The following is a 25,151-nucleotide window of genomic DNA, read 5'->3' on the forward strand; positions in this document are numbered from 1 at the left end:
TTGGTTTGGATCACATAATTTTTAGCTAGGGACTCTGTATTAGGGTGTGCACAAGGAGGTTCCCTTCGGTTATGGGATTTCCAACACCGATCGGTTTTGGTTAATTTGGTTTTCTTTTTATTGGGACTAGTTCGGTACTGGTACCGTGAGCAACAATTCGGTAAATACGGATACCAATCTTGATTTTCTTAAAAACTTGGTACCATTACCAAAATGCTCGTTTTGGTACTGGTACCCTGTACCCTTTGCTCTTCCCTAATTTAGAAGCTAAAATAAGCTTTTGTGTTGTTTGAATCAAAGGGAGTAATGCAATGTTAGTTAATGTGAACAATTCATCACATTCTATTCACCTCACAAAAGGTTGTAAACTTTTAAATTATACAAGCGTAATTGGTTCGGTTTGGTTAATTCGGTTACACCACACACCAAAACCAATACCAAACCACAATTTTTGGTTAATAGGTTATGGTTTAACTGAACCAACGGTTTGCTACTCAGTTTAATTATGTCAGTTAATTTGGTTACGGTTCAATTAATTCATTTATTTGCTCGCCATTGATTAACATTGTTCAAAATTGTCGTTGCTCGGGTTATAAATCGATTAACGCTAGGACCGTCTACATCTTTTCCACCAAATGTCGTTTTATGATGACTACCATAAAAGGTTGTCATATAGCAACAAAATTCAACCAAACTATTATGCACAAACTGCAAAGCTCTTGCATACAAAAGAGGCCCTCCAAAATTGATCCACGTTTGTAATAAAGGCAAAAGTGTGTGATTTTTATTCTTCACATAATTATTAATTCAATCAATAAGTTCAAATATTTATGTGCAAACAACATATATCATAATATGACTTCCTTTGGAATAAAAGCCATGAAAATGCATTCACTTCTCATCCTCTTATCCTAAAACTAATTTTCAATTATTTAATCCAATTAAATAAATGGAGTTAAATAGTAATAATAATTATTATTATAATAAACAATACTACTGATAATGATGTTATAAATTATAATAATATATAACTATTAACATATGAGTAATTAAAATAATAAATAATATTAACTAATAAAAATACGTTAATAATAATGATGATAATTGGTAAGGCTACTTGTTGTGGTGAGACTTTAAACGTCAAGCTAAACACAACGCCCCACCATTGCCAGGTATGCAATGAAGTTTTAACTAGCACACCTTATTTAACATTGCGTTATGGTTTGAAGCCCCTTTACCATATTAAAGCCCTACTATTTCCTTGTTAAAGAATTTGGGCCAACCATTTCTTTGTTAAAAGCCCATTATCACGTTACCATTTCCTTGTTTACCGCCAGGACTTTAACACTACGGGGCAATGTTCAAGCCCCGTTATCACATCATATCCTTTTGTCGTCCCTATTGAAGCCCCACAACAAGTAGTCTAATAATAATAATAATAATAATTGCTTTAGGATACATGGGAAAATTTCACCACCCATCCGGAGATTATCCCGTTATCACATCATATCCTTTTTTCGTCCTATTGAAGTCCCATAACAAATAGTCTAACAAACACAAATATAATAATAATAATAATAATAATAATAATAATAATAATAATAATAATAATAATAATAATAATAATCCTCTTAGAGATCGCTTTAGGTTACATGGGAAAATTTCACCACCCATCCCGAGATTGTCTCGGTATGTGGGGATTGGGCGGAGTTCACATCTGTATTGATCATATCCCACATCCCGATCCGATCATACTAACCCCATTAAGCCTTAATTTGTTAGTTGCAAGCTGACCTCACACCACCTTCTATATGTTTTTTGCATTGTGAGTAGTCGGTAGGGGTCGTTTGAAACCAAAGTGTGGCTCCTAAGTACCTTAAGTCGTTTCAAATATTTTAAAATATGCAAATACCATTATTTAACCATGTAGAATCGTTCATCTTTTTAGACTCTAGAATTTTGTGAAAGTTCCATGAAAGAAGAAAACAAGAAGATAAATGGGACACGAGGTAGAACCCACCATTGAATAAAAGAAACCCAAGGAATGTCAATATTGTCATAAAAGTGTGTTTTGCTTTCATCATTAGGTTTCCATTGTGGAGAATGTACCCACACAACATTACTAACAAAAATGACATGCCATCATGATTGGGACAAATCATATTTCATATTTAATTCATATTTTATTTAATCTTAAAAATATATTAATTAAAGAAAATTTTAAAAATTTAATGTTCATTGTTTCCATTTCAATCACTCATAAAATTAAAAAAAAAAAGAACAAATTGTTTGATTGCCTGTCTATATATATAACCTACATTACTACGTATATGTGTAAGTCATGCGTATGTTATATTACCTGCACATCTGTAAGCTATGAGTAAATTATGTTATCTACACAGTTATAGATAAACTCACAAATTAAAATAAACGTATGAGCAATTTAGTTCATTACATAATCTACTGATTAATGTAAAAGAGAAATAAATGACTATGATTTTTCATTTGTGCATTTTCTTTCTTTTTTTTTTAACTAACAACGAATAAAGCTTGACTATCCGGGGAAATCTAATGGCAAAAGGTGACCCATACGTCTCCGATTGCAGGCTGCACTGGGTTGTTCAAGCCCACCATCTCCTGTTTTACTTAAAACCCAGCTCTTGAGGCCCATCACAGCAAAACCTTGTTGGGATTGAATTCGAACTTAAGATTTTGTGATCTCTAGCCCGAATCTTCACTTCCCTTTAAAAGCCAATTGAGCTAGAGCTCATCGACATCTATGCATTTTCAAAACTGTATGTTCCATGCTATTTAAGAGATCAATAGGCTAATATTTTTATTATACGGTTTCACATCACATGGTCTATTTCTAAATACTAATATACCATGGTCCATGTAATTCTATGATCAAGTTGGTGAAGCTTTATGTTGGGTAAGTACACAACCCAAGTTAAAAATCTTGTAAAAAGGTAAAAGTGTACCTACAAACCTACCAACTATAACGACTCACCAAGAAGATGACACAATTGCCATCAACATAAGTTCATGTTTGTCACTATTCGTTTCACATTTATGTTATGATAGCCACCTAATTTGGAAAGAAAAAAAAATGATTTGACACACAAAATTATTTCTTTTTTGATTCATTATAATTTATTATTATTATTATTATTATTATTGGTTTTATTTTAGTTGTTAGCAGTAAAACATGAGTTGCAGATCAATATCAAATGTTGGGGTGGATGTGTTGAAGGATCGAGACGAAATGCAAAAGACAACTTCTTTTTGGTGCTAGGTTGCGGATCAATGGTATGGGCACTGCCTCATGTTGATGGCACGCATGATTTGATCGGTGAGGAGGGAGAGGAGATCTCCACGCTGAGGTGAAGTAGTGGTGATGGGTAAGCAGTGAGTGATAGGTAACCGCATAGCCTAAGGGGTAAATGAGGGCCATACCTCACTCAGGAGTAAATTGGTCTTTTTAATTTTTTTCAGATTCTAAATTTCACACACAAATTTACAAATTGAACATGATATAAAATTTCATAGAAATTGACTTCGACACCATCAACTTTTAAATTCTAATCCTTTCAAAAATATTATGATAATTAAATGGACCCCAAGATTCTCATTCCAGCATTAATTGGTTGGTAAAAGCACTTATCTATTAGGAAGAAGACCGGAGTTTAATTCCTGACGTGAGTGTTTACTTTTTTCGAGTATTTTGGGAGTATGAATTAAGTATGTATTTGTGAGTCGCCGTTAGAAATACTGACCCCAAGACATCAATTGTCTCCCTCTCTTGTTCAAGTGATCATACAGTTTAGTTGGGTTCTTGGTAGTTCTTACTTTCTTATTATTTTCTTATTATTGCTCGTTGAAGTTAGAGCTGACAATTGGGTACATGTTTAAAACACGATAAGACTTATTTATCAAAAAAATGCGGTGTGTAATTTTTTATTTTCTTAAATAATTAAAATTTGGAGGCTAGACTCCAACTCTCCATCATTTTCCCTTATTGTAACATGAAACTTAAAGCTGTCTTATACGTATGACATATAAAGTAGTTAAACCTCTTGTTTGATACTTTTGTTCATATGAAAAAAAGAATGATATGAAGTCCGGTGAACTAAATATATGGCAAGCCGTTTAAGTGTATGCGTCTCTAGATGTGGTTGTTTAAAAAATGGAAGGCTGAAAGGGTGTCAGATAGATCTGTCGGATGTCAGTTCTAATTTGTTGGATCCGACAGTTTAGTAAATTAAATTAGAGGTGGCAAATAAACCGGTTAACCGAACCGAAAAGGAACTGGTTTAAAACCGATTATGTAGAAACCGGTTTGGAACCGATTGAAACCGTAGGTTTCGAATCGGTTTGTAATTTTTCCCCCAAAACCGGTTAACCGAACCGAAACCGGCAAAAACCCGAACCGAATCAAAACCCGAACCGAAACCGATCGTAACTTGATCAAGAAACCGGTTTCAACCCGAATCGAAACCGATCATAAACCGGTTTTGACTTTTGTAAATAATTGTTATAACTAATTTATATGGTTTCAACCCGATCGTAACTTGATCAAGAAACTGGTTTTGACTTTTGGTCATTTTCCTTTGTTAATAATTGTTATAACTAATTTATATGGTCTGTGACCACATTTAATTTTATTCAACTTTTAGGTAGTAAGTTCTTATGAAAAAAAGAATTTTGTGTATGTTGAGATGAGATATTTGTGGTGTTAACTGTTAAGTACACCAAACATGGCTTTAGATTTTTTTTCCACTATGGAAAGCCTTACGAAACTACTAGTTTGAAAGAAAAACTTTTTATTGTTGACCAAACTTTTTTTCTCACTATTTTCCTATGGTTGATATCTATCATTTTTATCTTTTGGTGTAGAATTTATAAATTTTTTAAAAACACTAATTTAATAATTATTAATTAGAAATCAGTTGATTATGTTCGGTTTTTCATAGAACCTATAAAGAAACTTGCAGAAACAATACTCAAAAGTTTGCAATCAATTTGAAATTATAATAAAAGTTATTAGTAACATATAACTTAATTTTCAAACTTCTACTTATTGGTTCATATAATATTAGTAGTTACATGCTGTAAATGAACCGGACGTTTGGTAAATTGTTCACAAATCCTTTATAGAAAGTTCGCCTATGTTTTTTCATTTAAGAAAAGAATCACAATCGAAGTTTTATCTAATTTACTATAAAACGATTACACTAAAGTGGCAGGCAAATGGGCAACAAGCTGCGCCGCAACCCCCTTTTGAACAGCAAAGCCAATCCAAGTCTATTCGTTCTACAAGTTTTATATAATTTACTATAAAACGATTACAATAAAGTGGCAGGCAAATGGGCAACAAGCTGCGCCGCAACCCCCTTTTGAACAGCACAGCCCATTCGTTCATTTACATTGAAGTGGGTGTTCTACAAGTATAAATCATCTAAGCCCGTAACGGTTTTTACAAGAGGCGCACACTGATAAACACATGCTTGTTACTTGTAACTATTGAAGAACACAAAAAATCGATTTCATTACAAATATAAAAACGATAATTTGCGCATTTAGTATCCGATGGTAATGTAAGGTGACGTAGAAGATGATGAAGGAGATGGAGAAGGCCATAATTGTGCATTTTTCACCTTTGAAATGCTTGAAAGAACACTCGATTGAGTTACATTTCCAACTACCGTCACCTTCTTTGATTCCAAGTCTATATGAAATGATGTCACTCCTACATTTACGAATTTAAATTCAAATGTGGGTTCAAGACCAATCGTCACATGATCTTTTATGATTTGATACCAATAAAATGTATAACATGCTTTCACATGTAAATAAATATTTGCATGTCAATCAAATTCGTAACAAAAAATCATCAAAGTAACCTTTCTTATAATAATAAATATTAACGAAAGATCACAAAAATAACCTTTAATACATGACAGATATGGTCTTTTTAACTTTTAAGTTAAAAAGACCAACAAAAACTTAAAAAGATCAATAAAAGCTTAAAATATGCTTAAATTACGTGTTTATCTTTAGAGACTATTATAGGCTTTTCACCAAATTGCAAAATTTCATACTAATAACTTGATCAATAAAAATAAGAAACATGCTTGCATTAAGTGATTTTACATTTTAAGAAATGATTTGTGTATATAAATTACTAGGTTCAACAAAATCACATCGATAAATTTATAATTAATATTTTTTTTTGGATCAATAAATTTCATTAAGAACACTAACAAGGCGCTATGAACCTAAAAAAAAGGAGTTATAACTTATAAGGAAAGATAATTAAATTTTCTATAAAAATCAAATCAAATCAAATTAATTTAAGCAACTATGCATGAACTTTATAGCTTTAACGGTTTTGTCGGTAAAAATGGTTATTTGGTATTACTTTCCACAAATAAATCATACCTTCCATCCTTGAAAATGTTTTCTTACTTTCCCTGCACACCCTTTGCAGTGAATCGACACCCTCAGTTCCACAACCTGCACAAATAATTTTTTTATTATCATTTAAAAATAACCATACTTATGATATAAAATTGTTTATTTCTGTTTAATAAAGTTAATAATATGTTTAAATAATATTTAAAGATTCGAGTTTGAGAAAGTACGGACAATATTAATCTGCCACCCGTTTTAACTTTTTATTGTTTTATATTCCGGATTCAAATAAATCACGGATTAACTTTATAAAGTTGATTTACTAAAATATATGCAAATTTTAAATTTAAGATGATTCCTCTATAAAAAGCCAAGTTTTGGCCTCCTTTTGCGTTATCTTGATTATAAAATTCAAAAATTTAAATTAAAGAATAAAATTAGGAAATGGTAACTAAATTTTTCTATTATTTTTAAAAAATTGCCTGTACCTTTTTAAAAAAAGACACTATTTTAAGTTCTTTCAAATAGTGTTAAACTATTATAAATACTTTTATTATTATTTAAATTAAATGTTCTAAATAAAAAAATTATACATATGGTAACTTCAAAATTTAACTAAATTCTATTAAGCAATCCTAATTGAGCTTGTTATCTGCAAAATTACTTGGATATCAAAGTTGATTGTAAAATCAAAATTCAAAGTTATACGAGCTGACACAAGCTTTGTTTGAAAACCTAGCATTAATTCTTATTTTAGCCTATTAAGATAAATTTTGAGTCAAGTCGAGCCGGCTTATTTAGTTTTTAAGCCAAAATCGAGCTGAATATATATGATTGGGCTATGCTCGCTTATTAAATAATCTTATAGTTTATTGACTCCTGTAGGGGTATGGTATTAAACCCGGTTTTACAATCCTAAATTTATTATATATTTGGCTTATCTTATTATATGGACTAATACAATGCTATTGGGCTGAGGGGGTTTTGTGGAGGTAACCCTAATTGGGCTTGGCCCATTGGTACCATGATGGTGGCCATGAGGCTCTCTATATAAGGAGGTCTTCACCTCCTTATTAAGGGCCATGCTCAATAAGTGTCACCACCAGTTTTTGTGTCTGTGAACAAGAGATCTTCAAGATCATCTTAGCGGTCACCTCCACACCCCCAAAAAAGCCATGGCAGGTCGGAAGCAGCCGGAGGAAAAGCTCAAGATGCGGTTCGTTCATCTCGAAATCCGTGGAAACATCGTCATGGATCAGGTCAGATCCATTTCATGCTTCGACATTGGCGCCATCCGTGGGACGGCAACGAACTGCATTTCGCTTCTCGTCTCAGCCCTCCGATCTGTTCATCGATACCTCGGATACGCGGTTTCTTCTTTCAGATACGTTCTACGGAAATCCGAAAATCCGTAGATCTAAAAATACTTCCAGATCTGGAAATATACAGAAAGAAACCACCGAGCTGTTGGGGAAGACCTTTAGATCTGTGTTTTCTCATATCTGGGTTCGTTTGAGCAGCAGCCACACAGCATATTCGCAGATCTATAAACCCTATCAGATCTGTTGGTTTTCCATAAAACCTACTTGATGGGGATATTCAAAATCTTCGGATCATGCGCGCCAAAGCGGGCCGCATGCGCGCCCCGGCGATCTCTCCGCCAAAGCGGGCCGTATGCGCGCTCCCGGCGATCTCTACGCCAAAGCGGGCCGCATGCGCGCCCCGGCGATCTCTCCGCCACAGCGGGTCACATGCGCGCTCCTGGCGATCACTACGCCACAGCGGGCCGCATACGCGCTCCCGGCGATCACTACGCCACAGCGGGCCGCATACGCGCTCCCGGCGATCACTACGCCAAAGCGGACCGCATGCGCGCTCCCGGCGATCACTACGCCAAAGCGGACCGCATGCGCGCTCCCGGCGATCACTCTACGCCACAGCTCACGCATATCACATGCTTACGCATCACGCATGCTCACGCGTATCACGTATGCTCGCGCATATCACAGGCTCACGCATCATGCATGCTCACGCGTATCTCGTGTGCTCACGCATACCACATATTCTCACGCGCATCACGTATGCTCACGCATCACGTATGCTCACGCATATCACATGCTCACGCATCTCCTACGCTCACGCACCACATCTGCGCGTGAGAATAAAGGAGGCATTGCGCAGGCCGCGCGTAAGCGACATAAAGGCTGGGAATCCTCATAATATCCCATATGGCTACGCGCCATACTTAAAGGTTGGGAATCCTCATAATATCCCATACGGCTACGCGCCATACTTAAAGGTTGGGAATCCTCATAATATCCCATACGGCTACGCGCCATACTTAAAGGTTGGGAATCCTCATAATATCCCATACGGCTCCGCGCCATACTTAAAGGTTGGGAATACTCATAATATCCCATAACGGCTCCGCGCCATACTTAAAGGTTGGGAATCCTCATAATATCCCATAACGGCTCCGCGCCATACTTAAAGGTTGGGAATCCTCATAATATCCCATAACGGCTCCGCGCCATATTTAAAGGTTGGGAATCCTCATAATCTCCCATAACGGCTCCGCGCCATATTTAAAGGTTGGGAATCCTCATAATATCCCATACGGCTCCGCGCCATACTTAAAGGTTGGGAATCCTCATAATATCCCATAACGGCTCCGCGCCATATTTAAAGGTTGGGAATCCTCATATTCTCCCATAACGACTCCGCGCCATATTTAAAGGTTGGGAATCCTCATAATATCCCATACGGCTCCGCGCCATACTTAAAGGTTGGGAATCTTCATAATCTCCCATACGGCTCCGCGCCATACTTAAAGGTTGGGAATCCTCATAATATCCCATAACGGCTCTGCGCCATACATAAAGGTTGGGAATCCTCATAATATCCCATATGGCTACGCGCCATACTTAAAGGTTGGGAATCTTCACAATATCCCCCAAACCCAAAGGTTGGGAATCCTCATAAACCCATTGGCCACGCGCCAGCTTTGTTATCCTTAGCGCGTAAGACGCCTCGCGCGCAAGCTTCATTATTCTTGTAGCTCGTAAGACGCCTCGCGCGCAAGCTTTTATTATTCTTAAAGCTCGTAAGACGCCTCGCGCGCAAGCTTCATTATCCTTATAGCGCGTAAGGCGCCTCGCGCGCACGTTTATTATTCTTATAGCTCGTAAGACGCCTCGCGCGCAAGCTTTTATTATTCTTAAAAGCTCGTAAGACGCCTCGCGCGCAAGCTTCATTATTCTTATAGCGCGTAAGACGCCTCGTAAGTCGCCTCTCGCGCGCAAGCTTTTTTTATTATTATAGCTCGTAAGACGCTATGCGCGCAAGCTTCATTATTCTTATAGCTCGTAAGACGCCTCGCGCGCAAGCTTTTATTATTCCTAAAAGCTCGTAAGACGCCTCGCGCGCAAGCTTCATTTTTCTTATAGCGCGTAAGACGCCTCGCGCGCACGCTTTATTATTCTCATGACCCGTAAGACGCCCCGCGTGCAGGCTGTATTATTCTCATGACCTGTAAGACGCCCCGCGCGCAGGCTTTATTATTCTCATGACCCGTAAGACGCCCCGCGCGCAGGCTTTATTATTCTCATGACCCGTAAGACGCCCCGCGCGCAGGCTTTATTATTCTCAGACCCGTAAGACGCCCCGCGCGCAGGCTTTATTATTCTCAGACCCGTAAGACGCCTCGCGCGCAAGCTTCATTATGGTAGCTCGTAAGCTGCTTCGCGCGCAAGTTATGTCATATTATTATCAAGACGCGCACTCTATCTTTCATCAGGCCCTGCGCCACTATTATTATGATGCGTGCTATATCTTATTCATACTAGTGCACCATCATTATCATAAACCCATAACACGTCACCATCATGGAGAAAATCTCCCAAAACCCAAAGACAATAAAGATAACGCCGAAGAACAGGGAAAAACCGCCCTAACACACCTTATAAAGTCCAGCGCTCCACCTAAGCGCTTGCGCGCCCAGGAGCAACGCTGGACTTGGGGGGCTTGTAGGGGTATGGTATTAAACCCGGTTTTTTACAATCCTAAATTTATTATATATTTGGCTTATCTTATTATATGGACTAATACAATGTTATTGGGCTGAGGGGTTTTGTGGAGGTAACCCTAATTGGGCTTGGCCCATTTAGGGTACCATGATGGTGGCCATGAGGCTCTCTATATAAGGAGGTCTTCATCTCCTTATTAAGGGTCATGCTCAATAAGTGCCACCACCAGTTTTTGTGTCTGTGAACAAGAGATCTTCAAGATCATCTTAGCGGTCACCTCCACACCCCCAAAAAAGCCATGGCAGGTCGGAAGCAGCCGGAGGAAAAGCTCAAGATGCGGTTCGTTCATCTCGAAATCCGTGGAAACATCGTCATGGATCAGGTCAGATGCATTTCATGCTTCGACAACTCCTTTTTTTACAATTGTTTCATATAAAAAATATTCACTATATAATAAAGAAATTCATATATTTTTTTTAAAAAATTACCTGATTTAATATTTATAAAAATTTATAACTTATAAAAAAAGTTTGAGAAAAAAAACACAAATAAAACTTGGATGCATATATTCTCAACAATTATTAAATATTCCAGAAAACTCCAACTTCAAATTCCCTTTTGTTGACTGCCAACATTTATTTATTTTCTAAATGATAATAGAACAAAGTGAATTTTTACTAAACGGTATGTATCAAGGTGTTGAATAATAAATAAAACTAGTTAAACAAACCTGATCACGGGAACGAGACCGAAAAGACTTCAACCGGGGAGATTCCACCTCCACGGCCGCCTTCTCCGCCACCACATCCATTCGAACCGACGACGATCTAGACTTAACCAACGCTGGCGAATCACCACTCCGCGACCGTCTTGACAAAGACTTCTTAGGCGACTCATCATCATAATCCGGCCACACCGGCTCACTCACCACCAATGCTCCAACATTACTAGCATCACCCTCATCCTTCATATCCCTCACAAAAACCGGATTATTAATAATATACCTTGAAGAACCACCACTAGTATTACTATTTCCATCATTCTTATTATTATTATTATTGTTATTATTATTATTCTTATATCCATTCACATCAGCACTACTCTTCCTTCTGACTGTCGCAGTTGCTGACACATCATCAGCAACTGTGACAGTGAAAGAAGTGCTTTTTCTAGTATTATTATTATGGAGATAACTACTGTAGGGTTTAGGGTCAATATGTTGTTGTGAAGTACAAGGGATTGTAGGTACTTTAAACTTAGGCCTATCACCAAAGTCAAACTGATAATGGTTGTTATAGTAGTTGTGGTGGCGGTGGTGGTTGATTGGTCTCGGGGTGGACCCACCACCGCGACGGACCATAGCGTGTTGGTTCATGGTGGTGCAAATGGCTGTGGATGCTGGAGATGCACAAAAGAGTTCAGCTGTTTTGATTTTCATGTTGTGTGTGTTTTGGGTGTGAGAATGAAGGTGTGAGTGAGTTATAATATGGGAGTAATATATAGCTAGACAATAATAAATAGTATTATAGAAATGGGAATGTGGGATTAATGGATTATGATAAAGGACACCTCATGTGACATCATGATATGTTTCTATGGTCCAAAAAGGTGAAGCCGAAATGTAAATGAAGTAAATGTAATCACTATGTTTTATAAGTCTTTAATTTATTTATTTTCTATATTTTATAACCTTTTCATGTATGAATATTGAATACATTTTGTGCATATCTTTACTTGGTCATAGGTATATCAACGAGTCCCGACCCGACTTACCTAGAACCTTACAAATTCTCAGCAACAAGTACACATTTAATTAGAGGTGAAAAAAAAAACTCGAATTCGGAACCGACCACAAAAAAATCGGAAACCGGGATTTTTATATCTGAGTTTTTACTACCCAACCCTACTCATAGGGTATTTATAGGGTATGCATTTCATTATCAAAACCTGTACCCGGCAAGGTTCCATACCCGGGTTTTTCCAATACCCAAAACCGGGTTCCAATAAAGTGCAATCCCTGAAAAAACAAATTTATATCCGAAAATACTGCTAAAAAGCCCGAAAATACTGCTAAAAACCCGAAAATAGGGTTTTTTCAATACCTGAAAATAGGGTATTCAAATACCCGGATTTAGAATACCCAATTCTATACCCTACCAGGTTTCGGTGCATAATATATGGTTTTTAGAGACAAAATCTGGACTTCCGGGTATGAGCAATTGAGTTCTTTAATTAAGTTATTTAAGGACAGAGACAACTTAACTTTACCTAATTATTTGAATTGAATTTTAACCTATTAAACGTTATATTATTTTGCTATGTATTTTAGGATGAAATATTTGTGTCCCGTAATTATAGCCCACTTAACAATTTTAACCTATGTTGACTAATTTAAGTAAGACATATTAACTAATTTGAAATGACCCAAATTAATCCACAAACAACTATATTTTGCCCAAATCAGCTCGTTATTTGCTTCATCCACCCTCACGCTACTTTCAAATACTACAAACTGGAAACAAAGCTCGCATTCACTAATCAAAAGACGCAGTGCGGTATGCTAATCTTACTCTAGCGAGCTAAGGTGGGGCGAGTAGAGTATCCTACCCCACCCTTATTTGAATCAATAATATTCCAACATTTATATTTTAGAGAACTTTTTTTAGAAAAAATTTAAATATAATAAGCAAAGTAAATTTGCGGTTTTCGTCCATTTGTTTTGTCAAAATATGCGGTTTTAGTCCAATAGTTTCAAATTTGCGATTTTCGTCCGTGAGGTTTCATTTCACTTGCAATTAAACCCGAATTCACTAATCTTGTTAAGTCTGGCCGTAATTAAACCCATCAGCGTGTCCTTCACGTGAGGGGCAGTTTTGTTCCTTTTCTCCCCAAATAAACTCCAGTCCTAATTCGCAAGCCCCCTCACGTGAGGGGTGGGGTGTATTTTGGAAAAAAATGACAAAATTGCCCCTCACGTGAAGGACACGTTGATGGGTTTAACGGCCAGACTTTACGAGTTTAGTAAATTCGGGTTTAATTGCAAGTGAAATGAAACCACAAGGACGAAAATCACAAAATTAAAACTATTGGACTAAAAACGTAGATTTAAACAAACCACAGATACGAAAACCAAAGTTTATTCTTTTCAATTAAAACATTATTAGATAAAATGATCGGTTTTCAAATGATTACTTTGGAGAGAAAGAATTGAGTGGCCTTTTTAGGTCTAAGAAATCCTAAATTATTGCTTTATATTCTTTTGAGAAGATTAACTTTGGTGCCGCTACTTCCATATTTTTTTTCCAAGTCATTATTGCAACATCATTGTTAACCTCTTCATCACAAAAAGCCTAACTTTGACAAAATTTTGAACAAATGGGGCAACTTCTATGGTAATTAGAGGCTTTAACACACTTTCTTGCATGTGCTTCCTTTCTTTTTATTTTGCTTTATTACTATTGATAATATTTTAAAAATATAGTAAACTTTTATTGAAGTAATATTTGATAACAACTTCAAATAATCAAATTCGTATGACACCTAATAAAATATGGAAGCCGAATGGCCAAACCGAATCAATAGAGGTGGAAGCCGAGCAAGCCAGCCAAACTATTACACTTTCAAATCGGTTTCACCAAACTAATTCTCCAGCCCAAATTGCTGACAATGGTGTTGCCGATCAACCTGACCAATTTGAAGCCCCTTTGCTGCCGTGAGCACCCCTATAGAATAGTGAAAAAACAAACTGTTAATACATATTAATGGCCAACTACCACTGTACATCAACCATTAGCTTATTGCCTCCGTGATCCTCCGTCTAGTCAACAAAATTTGTGGTTTTGATAATCAATTATTGACAAATTAATGCTAATAACTATTAATGCTAGTACACTTCAAAACTTAAAACTTGATTTTTCCATAAGTTTTATAACTAGGTGTCTTTCCTTCAAATTTGAGGTTGTGATTTCAAATCATTGCAATTACAAAGTAAAGACGAAAAAAGCTGGAAAATCAAATTGGATTCTAGGGGCAACTAAGGGTTATAACGGTTCGATTCAGCTACGGGTCAAAACCGAACCTATAATTGTTTTGGTTTTATATTTTCATCATAGATTGGTTTCGGTTAAAATCAATTATGTTAATCAGTTATTGAAATAGATTGTTTGGCTAATGGTTAACAGAATGGGTCAATTCAAGCTTATTACTATTAATTAATTCATTTACATTTTGCAACAATTAAAAAATTTACAAACTTGTTAATATGAGAATGAGATTATTCTAAATTAAAATTTTTTTAACAACTACGAACGCATCTATCTATTCGTGCTCGATCTTACTCCTCGACCACTTTAAAAGATAATCTACTTCCATACCAGGTTTTAAACCCTGTTATGTACCTTATTTATTTAAAGCACATAAATAGTTACATAATTTATATAAACTTAAAATTTTGTAGTCATCATTAAAAAGGTCACCAACACCCTGACAAACTAAACCAGGTTTTCGTTAATTACTTTATAAAACTATGATTTATTTACACTTAACAAGCACTGTTAACGTAAAATACACTACAGAAAATAAGCAGAATTTTAAGACCGACAACCACGTTGTGTTCATAAACAACAATTTTTGTGCATCATTTTAAGACAAAAAGAATAATATTCTGAATAAAACTTATAAAATTTTAGGGGCACTTTATAGGTCTAAGAGTCATATTATAAATTAATTACCATATGTTGTATTGTAGTTAATCAGATCCAACATTTATTTTAAAAATCCATGTTTTTTAAAATAAAGTGCTTATTTTTTTTTTAACTAGAACTCACTAACAAATTAATTTTCTATACTTATGTTTCAAATGACACGATTTAGTGAGAATCATAAAAATATCGAAAACAAATCACGGGTGAAAGTAAGTGAAGAAACACTAAGTGAACCCTGGACAGATTATAGATAATCTGGGGGTTAAGTAATGTTTCCCACGGATGAGATCTAGCTGAGAAGGTTGTTCTTCAGGAGACCTGCAAAACAGACACCGTAAGCTCGTCACTGAGAAGGGGGGGGGGGGGTTCCTCCTTGTGACCACCCTCCGGCGTGAGAATCAGACTAGATTGCTCTGAATATAAGAGTATATTAAGAGATTGCTAGATAAGATTGAGATATCAGATGATGTCCTTACCATTCCAAGGTGTTGGAGTATTTATAGCCGAAGGTAGGTTTCCAAGCAGGTACAGCCGGCTGAATAGTATTCCTGTTCTACCAACAGTGGACGTACGTACAGGCCATGCTGGTTGGTGGATAGGTTATGGCCAACAGTAATAAGGTCGGCTGTATACTGTTCCTTTACTGCCGGCTACGCACTGTTCCACCAACTGTAGGCTGCGCACGTCCCCTCGTAAGGGTTGGTGAGTAGGCAGCGGCTTAATAGTGACAAACAGTACTAGAGGGTGCTCCTCCTCGTATTGTTGTCGGTGAGCTGTCACCCTGTGATTAGTTCATGGGCTGCTTCTGGTCAAACTGTCTGTTCCGTCCATACCTTAGTAGGTATAGTACGAAAGACCTTCCAGAAGCATACGGACTGGCTCATTTAGGCGGGAGTGTTCCCGCCTTGCTCATTCCTTCATGTGACAACTGAAGTAACGAATGCCTTGTGCGTGTAGCCTTGCTGTTAGTGCGGGTAGCCTTCCCTGATGGCTTGTATCCGCAGCTGCGGGAACAGGCGGGGTACTTCACCATTGGGAGGCTTTCCCTGCGGGTACAGCTGGCGTACTGCGCGTAAGGTTCTTTGAGCATGGTGGGTCCTGCTGGAGCAGTTGGTCATCGCGCAGACGTCCCTGTTCAAGGTGAGTCTTGCGGGTCCAACTGGGCTCTGCTGGGACCTACCTCTTCAAGTCCCCCCAGTCCAATGTTCTTCTCATGAATTATTAATAAGTGAGGTGAGCTTTTGGACTTAGCAAGGGGTTTTGAAAAGGGTTTAGTTTTTCGGTTTTCCGTGGTGATTCATCCCGCGGTTTTCCTGATGTCACGCAGAAATTCCCGACTTTTCTGCTTGATCTTTGGGCGTGAAGCGGGTAAGTTTGTAACCTCCTCGCGCGTCAGGAGTGTTGAGTCCCAATTGTGTGGGTTCTCCATGAGGTTTTGGTGGTTTTCGACATAGTGATCATTTATGCTAAAACCACCAATTCCATTTTGGAGTTTCAAACAATATAGTTCTCGACGTTCCCGTCGTGCGGGAATGTTATTCACGTTTCCGCAAGCATGGCCCAGAAGATCCTTCTTGGTTTGAATTCCCTGCAGAGTGCTAAGTACGTGAAGGGTTTTGCCTTGACACTGTACCCGCACTCGCCTTACGGTTACTTTACTTCCAAGGTTTTCTTGGCGTCAATTCCCTGCGGGTGCTAAGTATGTGAAGGGTTTTGCCTTGACACTGTACCCGCACCCGTCTGATGGTTACTTGGTTGCCAAGTTATTCTTGGCTTCAATTCCCTGCGGGTGTTAGGTATGTGAAGGGTTTTGCCTTAACACTGTACCCGCACCCGTCTTACGGTTACTTGGTTGCCAAGGTAAGGGGTATTTTCCCGCTCACTTTTGAATCTTTGAATTTTGAATTTTTTGAAATTCGAAGAGTTGGTGGAAAGATAGGAACAGTCCAAACATCTGAAACGTCGTGCGACGGTTTCTTCTGTGTCAGGACGTGCAGGAAGTTATGGCGACGTGACAGTACATGGTCATTCCAGACGCTTTTTCAGGCGCGTGGGCGCGATTTTTCGGGCGCGTGGCCGCGAAATTAATGGTGTGCGTCCTGTCAACAGCTGTTGCCAGCTTGCTTTTTGCCACGTGTCATAGTTTCATTGCACCTTCGTTTTCTCTCTCTTCCGCATTAATTTCATCGCATTAATTGCGATTAGTATATAAAGGGGGAGAGGGTTATTTGTAATCCACACTTTCACTCTTCATCTTCTTTGCGATTTCCGGCGAATACTTATCCTTTTCAGGCAAGCATTCTCCCGAAATCGTTTTCTTCTTTTACAAGATGTCTCGTGATATCGATTCCACAGCTGACGACAGGAGTACTGCTGGTGAGTGCCAGTGTGCTCTTCCTGGCGATCTGTACCGGTATGTTGTCAGGAAGTTCATGCTCGAGTCTCTCGAGCCTGAGTTTCCTGAACCCCATCAGACCGTGTACGATGCCCCCCGAGGCAAGATCGGGGTTTATGTAGCATTCTTTGTCTATGGGAATCTTAGGTTCCCATTGACAAAGTTTGTTTACCGTGTCCTTGAGAGGCATGGTGTTCACTTGACCGAGTTGCACCCCATGGCGATCGCCAAGATTCGCCATTTTGAGTGGGTGTGCCGGATACTGGGCATTGAGCCCCATGTTGACCGCCTGATGACCTTCTACACTTGGAGGTGCATCCAGGGGTGGTACACGCTGACAACCCGGATTAAGGGTTTGAAGATCTGTGCGACCGAGCGCAGTCTTCGCGCGTGGAAGAGGGAGTTTTTCTTCATATCCGCCCGCGCCATCCCCATTGCTATGAAATTCAAGAATGGGCAGGCCCTTCCCAGCCTTCACGCTTCCAGCTACCAGGAGGCGGAATGGTTTGCCCAGATATCTCGGGTCCAATCTCCGGTTTACCGGTTTGCGGAGTCCGGGATGGTAATGCTGGGGATGAGCCGGGTGTGGAAGGAGGCTGATGCGCGCAAGATTCCGATCGTCCTCGAATACGGTTCGAACTCTGTTCCTTACGGTATGCCTTTTTCCCTTTTGTTGATTTTGAGTTTCTTCTAACTTTTTTCCTGTTTATTTCAGAGGGGAACGACCTGCAGTCGCTCCTGAACCCGCGGGAGGCTGACGGTCCCGCACGGATGGGTACTCGCGCTCTAGATGAGAACGAGTTGCCCATCCTCGAACAAACGGCGGATCGGTTCGTGGAGGTCTATCCGCTAGGCCATGATATCCTCAGTGCCCGTCGGCCAGGTAAGGCGCTCTTCGCCCCTCGACCTCTCAATGCTGAAACCTCTGCTGGAATTCCTCTAATCGTATGTTCTGATGAGGAATCCGCAGATGGTCCTCCGTTGGTGCGGAAGAAGAAGGCTGCCGGCGGGAAGGGAAAAGAGAAGGTGGCCTCCACTGCCGATCCGGTGGCTCTGTCTGACTCGGAGACGGAGAGCGAAGAGGTGGCGGGGAATCCCGGTGGTGGTAAGACCACAGCTCCGGAGGTTGCGACTGTCCCCTCCGGAGAGCCAAAGAAGACGACGGTGACCGGCGCAAAGAGGCCGGCTCCATCAGGTCCGTCCCCGCCTCTCCGTACCTTTAGGCTCAAGAAAACCCGTAAGTACAACTCTCTTAGCTTTTATCTTCATAGTTTAATCCTTAGTCTTTTAACACTTTTCTTTGTAAATAGGGTGTTGACACTTGTATATTTTCTTATGTAGGTTGTGCATCGGGTCTTTTCAGAGACATCTTACGATGATGCTATGAGCGCAGCCCTCAACGCTTCTCACGAGGATGGGGAACGGGTCGGCTTCCTGCTTGGTCTAGGGTTTGTTGAGAAAGGCGTCCCGCCATCCAACTTCCCTTTGTACAATGTAGATACTGAAGCCATATATGACCAAGCAGTAAATCAATACGCCGCCTTCCCGCATCCGGTGGTGGAGAAGGTGAATGAAATTGCTGCTGCTGCTGATGATGGGCTACCTATCCTTAAGGCTTTCCTTGAACAGCCACGCTCTACTGACGGCGCTGGTCCAATTGGAAGTGGCCCTGAAGCCTGATCCTGAAGATCCCTTCCCGCTGCTAGGATAGATTTAGTTTGTATAGATTTACTTTCTTGTAGGCGGGTAGTTACCTGGCCATTCTTGTAACGAATATTTATGAAATGTAAATCTTTGTGCGGCTAAGACCGCTTGATTCATTGGATTCCTTGCTTTATAAACTTTATATGACTTGCATACTTTAGTTTAAATTAGCAATTTTCCAAGTGTTTAGGATAAGTTAACCTTTGAACGTGGTAGATAGGTGTGAAGTTTTGCGTTCTCTTCCGTGATTGTGCGGGTAGGACCGTCACTTGCACGTAGTAGGATGGCTAAACTTTACCATCTAACCTGCGTGTAGGTTTTCCTCATCTTTGAGGATAAGTTAACCTTTGAACGTGGTAGATAATCGGTGTGAAGTTTTGCTTCCTCTTTCGTGATTGTGCGGGTATGACCGTCACTTGCACTTAGTAGGATGGCTAAACTTTACCCATATCTGACCTGCGTGTAGGTTTTCCTTATCTTTTTTTTTTTTTTTTTTTTTTTTTTTTTTTTTTTTTTTTAGGATAACCTTTGAACGTGGTAGATGATAGGTTGAAGTTTTGCTTCCTTGTTCGTGATTGTGCGGGTAAGACCGTCACTTGCACTTATAAGGATGGCTAAACTTTACTTACATCATACCTGCGTGTAGGTTTCCCTTATTAACGTTGTGTTTATGCGGGTTTTGCCGCCTTCCACACGTAACGACTTACTTCTTCCCGTTTATGCGGTGAATACCGATACCAGTGGGAAGTTCATAAGTATAAAGGTAAACACATTATGAAAGGAGAATCATTTCCATTAGAAGTGGCTCTAGGCCTTTTCTTTACAAGTTTTGGAATTGATCTACATATAACATTTGCGTAATTGAGCTCCATTCCATGTTCTTGGGATGGGAGTGCCATCGAGCCTTTCGAGCCGGTATGCGCCCTTTCCCAGGACTTCTTTGATAATGTATGGCCCTTCCCAGACCGGGGCCAGCTTTCCCGGGCGCTCTTGGTTTGAAGCCTCGTTGTTACGCAGTATGTAGTCTCCTATATTGAAGTTGCAGAGTTTTACCCGCGTGTTGTAGTACTTTTGCATTTGTCGTTTGTAGTTCTCTTCACGCACTGCGGCTAAGTCTCTGCGTTCCTCGGTTAGCATAAGATCCAACCGTCTTTCCGCATCATTGTCTTCTGGCTGAATCAAGACCCTTGGTGAGGGTAGACCAATTTCGACCGGGACCATGGCTTCAGTGCCATAAGTGAGGCTGAACGGGGTTTCTCCCGTACTGGCCTTCTTCAGCGTTCTGTTTGCCCAAAGGACGTGCGGGAGCTCGTCCACCCAGCCGGATCTGTGTTCCGATAGTCTCTTCTTGATGCCTTCGACGATGCTCTTATTTGCTCTTTCCACCTCACCATTACCTTGCGGGTGTGCCACTGAGGTAAAGGTGTGGGTGATTTGAAGTTCTTTTAGCCACTGTTGTAGCTTCTTGTCAGCAAAGTTGGTGCCGTTATCGCTCACCAAATTCTGTGGAAGTCCAAAACGACAAATAATAAATTCCCAAATAAATTTTTTGATATGTTTCGCGGTTGTTTGGGCTAAAGGTTTTGCTTCTATCCACTTGGTGAAGTAGTCGATGGCTACCACTAGGAACTGAACATTTCCTGCTGCTGTAGGAAATGGGCCTGTCACATCGATGGCCCACTTCTGAAATGGCCATGAAGAAGTGACTGGAACCAGTTCATTCTTCGGGCGGTGCGTGTTGGGTGCGTAAAGCTGGCAAGACCTGCATTTTCTGATGTATGCCAGTGCATCCGTATGCATCCCCGGCCAAAAGTATCCCGCGTTGTTTAGCTTGGCTACAACAGCGCGGGGACCTGCGTGTACTCCACAGATGCCTTCGTGTACTTCCCTTAGGAGGTAGTCAGCATCTTGGTTGTCCACGCATCTTAAGAGTGGGCCAAGAAAGTTACGTCTGTAAAGGATGTCATTGACGAGTTGATAATTCAGTGCCTTACAGCGTAGTTTTCTTGCCTGTGTTTTGGATTCCGGTAGTGTACCTGTCGCAAGGTATTTTATTATTGGTGTCATCCACGTTTCCGTGCCGGTTTGGATGACACAAATTTCCTTGTGCGGGACCGAAGGTGTCTGGAGGAGTTCAATGCGGATATCCTTTCCTAGGTGGGTAAAGGCTAATGAAGCAAGCTTGCTTAACGCATCCGCAGATTTGTTTTCACTTCGCTTGACGTGTATGACTTTGCAGTCATTGAAATCGCGCATAAGGGATTTTGCTTGTGCAAGGTACAGGGCCATTGTGTCGTTCACGGCCGTGTACGTCCCATTGATTTGATTGGCTACTAACATGGAATCCACGTGGGCTTCCAAGTTTTTCACTCCCATCTTACGCGCAATTCTCAGCCCAGCCAGGAATGCCTCATACTCGGCTTCGTTATTCGTACTTGGAAAATCCAATCGAATAGCGTAGGTGTATTCTTGGCCCGCTGGGTTGGTTAGCTTTAGCCCTGCGCCTAAACCCTCGTTATTGGCTGCCCCATCAGTGTAGAGCCGCCAGACATCATTGATGTCTTGTGCTGGAGAGGGTTGAGCCTCTTCCTGGCACTCTTTTTCCTGCGATGCAGGCACTTCTGCAATAAAGTCGGCCAGAACCTGGCCCTTTATGGCTGGTCTTGGCTTATACTTTATCGCGTATTCTCCCAACTCAATTGCCCATTTGGCTAGGCGTCCCGATAACTCGGGTTTGCCTAGAACGTTTGCAAGTTTGAAGTTGGAGAGTATGGTGATTGGGTGACCCTGGAAATATCGTCTTAACCTGCGTGAGGCGTGTAAAAGTGCTAAGACTAATTTTTCGAGGGTAGAGTACCGGGTTTCAACATCTGTTAGGATACGGCGGACATAATAGATTGGCATCTGGATGCCTTTTCGCTCTACTAGCAGGACTGCCCCGGTTGCTCTATCAGTTGCGGAAAGGTATAGGATTAACTCCTCTCCCGCTTCTGGTGCCGTGAGTGTTGGGAGTTCGATCAAGCGTGACCGAATCTCCTGGAAAGCTGCTTCCGCTTCTGGTGTCCAGCGGAAGTGCGTTTTTTTCAAACAGTTTCTCAACGTTGACACGAAGGGGAACGACTTATCCGCGTGGTTTGCCAAAAAGCGATTAAGTGCCACTAGTCGTCCGTTCAGTGTCTGAGCCTGTTTGATGGTAGTAGGTGATTCCATTTTGATAATGGCTTCGACCTTTTCAGGGTTCGCTCTGAAGCCATCTTTAGTGACGATGACCCCCAAGAACTTCCCTTCTTCCGCTCCAAAGGCACACTTGCTCGGGTTGAGCTTCATGTTTATCTTCCTGAGCGTGTTGAAAGTTTCTTCGATGTCTTTCAACATCGCTTCTGGGTCAGGGCTTTTGATGACCAAGTCATCCATGTAGACTTCCAAGTTCCTTCCAATTTGGGAATGAAACTCTTTGTCCATCAGGCGTTGGTATGTGGACCCGGCATTCTTAAGTCCGAATGGCATCATTTGATAACAAAATGTGCCATCGGGCGTCCGAAAAGCGGTTTTGTCCTGATCATCAACGGCCATGTGGATTTGATGGTACCCCTTGTACGCGTCCAGGAAGCATTTAAGGCGGAATGGTGCCAACGAATCCACCTTAAGATCAATTTCAGGTAACGGATAACAATCTTTGGGGCATGCTTTGTTCAAATCTTTGAAATCTATGCACATGCGCCATTGTTTGTCATTCTTCGGTACCATTACGGGATTTGCAACCCAAGTTTGATATCTACTAACGCGTAAGATGCCTGCGTCAAGAAGTTCCTTGACTTGGGTTCTACACGCGTTAGTTTGTTCTGGCCCCATTACTCTACGCTTTTGTACGATCGGTGTGACAGCCGGATCGCATCTGAGCTTATGCTCTGCCTTACTCCGGGGTACACCAGTCATGTCAGCTGGTGTCCACGCGAAGATGTCGGCGTTCCTTTGTAATAAGCGCTTAAGTAAGGTGCGAGTGGGATCAACAATTGTTGGGCCAATGGTAACGGCCTGGTCAGGGTACTTTCCATTGAGGGCCCATCTTTCTGGTTCGGTGATGGTTGGTTTAGCCATCTTTGGTTTGGGTTTAGATGAGACATATGCGATGCATACCTGGGGAATGCCGGTGATCATCGCTACACCCTCAGCTGTTGGCCATCCCATCATGCCGTGGACTGAGGATACCACGGCGTTGAATCTTGCCATCCCGTCTCTCCCGAAGAGAATGTCGTACGTGTGGTGCGGCTTCCTCATCACGACAAAGTCTACATCCTCTGTGCGGGAGTGTTTTCCATCTGTAAGAGTGACGGGGAAAGATAGGATACCCAGGGAGGTGCTTGTGCTGCCATCAAACCCTTCCATCGAGGCGCAGATCGTCTCCAGGCGCTCCTTGTCTTCGTCATCTAGCTTGTCGAAGAACTGCCTGTACATCACCGTTGACGAGGCGCCGTTGTCAGCAAGAGTGCGAGAAGTGATGTAGTGCCCCAGCTGGCTTTTTATGACGATAGGGCCTTCTTTGCTGGGTCCTCCTGGCACTCGCGGGAAGCGCACCTCAGCTTCCTTCCATGCGCATGGTTCTGGCGCTCGCCTTTTTCTTCCTTCGATGTTGCCATGAACCATGTTGATGCTGATGTCAACGGGCTTTCGTCCGTTGCCCCGGTACCGGTTGTCGTTCCGTCCTCCCTTCTTGATTGATGCCACCAGGTGTGCCAATCTTCCATCCTTGACGAATGCTTCGACAATGTCTTTCAAGGATGTGCACTCTTCCGTACCATGACCTTTGGTCCCGTGGAAGTCACAGGATTTGCTCTGATCCGCATTAGGTCGGTGCCGGATCGCTGGAGCTTTTGGCCACGGTAGCTTTTCAGTGGCAAATATCTCCGTGACGCTTTTGGTGAGTGGCGTCCACCGGTGCTTTTGGCTTGAAGGGTGTGTGTGACCTCTTCCGCCAACAAGAGGGCGAGAGCTGGATGTGGTGTCAAAGTTTACCCTTGACTGCCAGATACCTAGCCTCCGTTTTTTGTTCTGCCGGGCGATCCGGACATTGTTCTCTCTTGTCCTCTGCGTGTAGAGGTGTGTACTCTGGGGAAGATCCCTTCCCAGTTGCTTTTCCGTCTCGGCAAAGCGTTTTGCCGCCGTCATGATGGCATCCCATGTTGATGGCATGCCATCCTTACCCGTCAATGTGCGGATAAGTTCTGGGTATTCGGCGCCTTGGATGAAAGCGGCGCGAACCAGATCTTCACTTATGTTGCCGAGACTTAGCTTTTTGGAGTTGAAGCGGGTGATGAAGTCTAGTAAAGATTCATCCTCCTCTCTCACGCAGTTGAGGATCGTCCACTGTTCTTCAGTGTACTTCCTCTGTTGGCTGAAGTGCTGGCTGAACTTGTTCTGGAAGTCCGCCCAGTCATATATGTGGTGGATAGGTAAACGATCGAACCATGCCCTGGCCGCTCCGACCAGAGTCATCTGGAACATGTAGCACCACGTAGGTTCCGTCCAGTTGCTGACGGTAGCCCCCGCAATGAACCTGTTCAAATGGTCGTCTGGGTCGGATAGACCATCATAAGTGCCAATGTTGGACATCTGTTTGGCACTTCTCGGGGCGATTGCCTCCGCAATGTCCCTTGCGTATTTTGACTTTCCTGCATTTGTAGCAGTTGGTCTAAAGGTTTTGGAGAAGTCACGCGGGTTTTTCTCCGCAGTTGGTTTAAAAGCTTCCCCAAAATTCCTTTTTGGTTGGACGTCCGTTTCCTTACGCTTCCCTTTCGCCTTATGGCGAGGGTTTGCGTCGGTATCGGACTCCCTCTCGTCGTCTGAGTACTCGCACTCACTGCTCATATTGAGGTGTTGGCGAGTACTGCCGAATTCGTCAGCCTGTTGAGC

General features: G+C 41.3%; 1 pseudogene across 1 annotated transcript; it reads right to left on the reverse strand.

Moving 5' to 3' along the window:
* Positions 1 to 5,493: 5,493 nt before the first annotated feature.
* Positions 5,494 to 12,130, reverse strand: LOC143611836 (uncharacterized; annotated as a pseudogene). Its single transcript, XR_013149840.1, has 3 exons — positions 11,170 to 12,130; positions 6,442 to 6,516; positions 5,494 to 5,749 (listed from the first exon to the last, which is right to left on the reverse strand). The product of XR_013149840.1 is annotated as an uncharacterized LOC143611836 (transcript).
* Positions 12,131 to 25,151: the final 13,021 nt, after the last annotated feature.

This window comes from Bidens hawaiensis, unplaced genomic scaffold (assembly GCF_021521415.1).
Source record: "Bidens hawaiensis isolate Kalapana, Puna unplaced genomic scaffold, B.hawaiensis_p1.1 tig00032417_1, whole genome shotgun sequence".
NCBI classification, from domain to species: Eukaryota; Viridiplantae; Streptophyta; class Magnoliopsida; order Asterales; family Asteraceae; genus Bidens; species Bidens hawaiensis.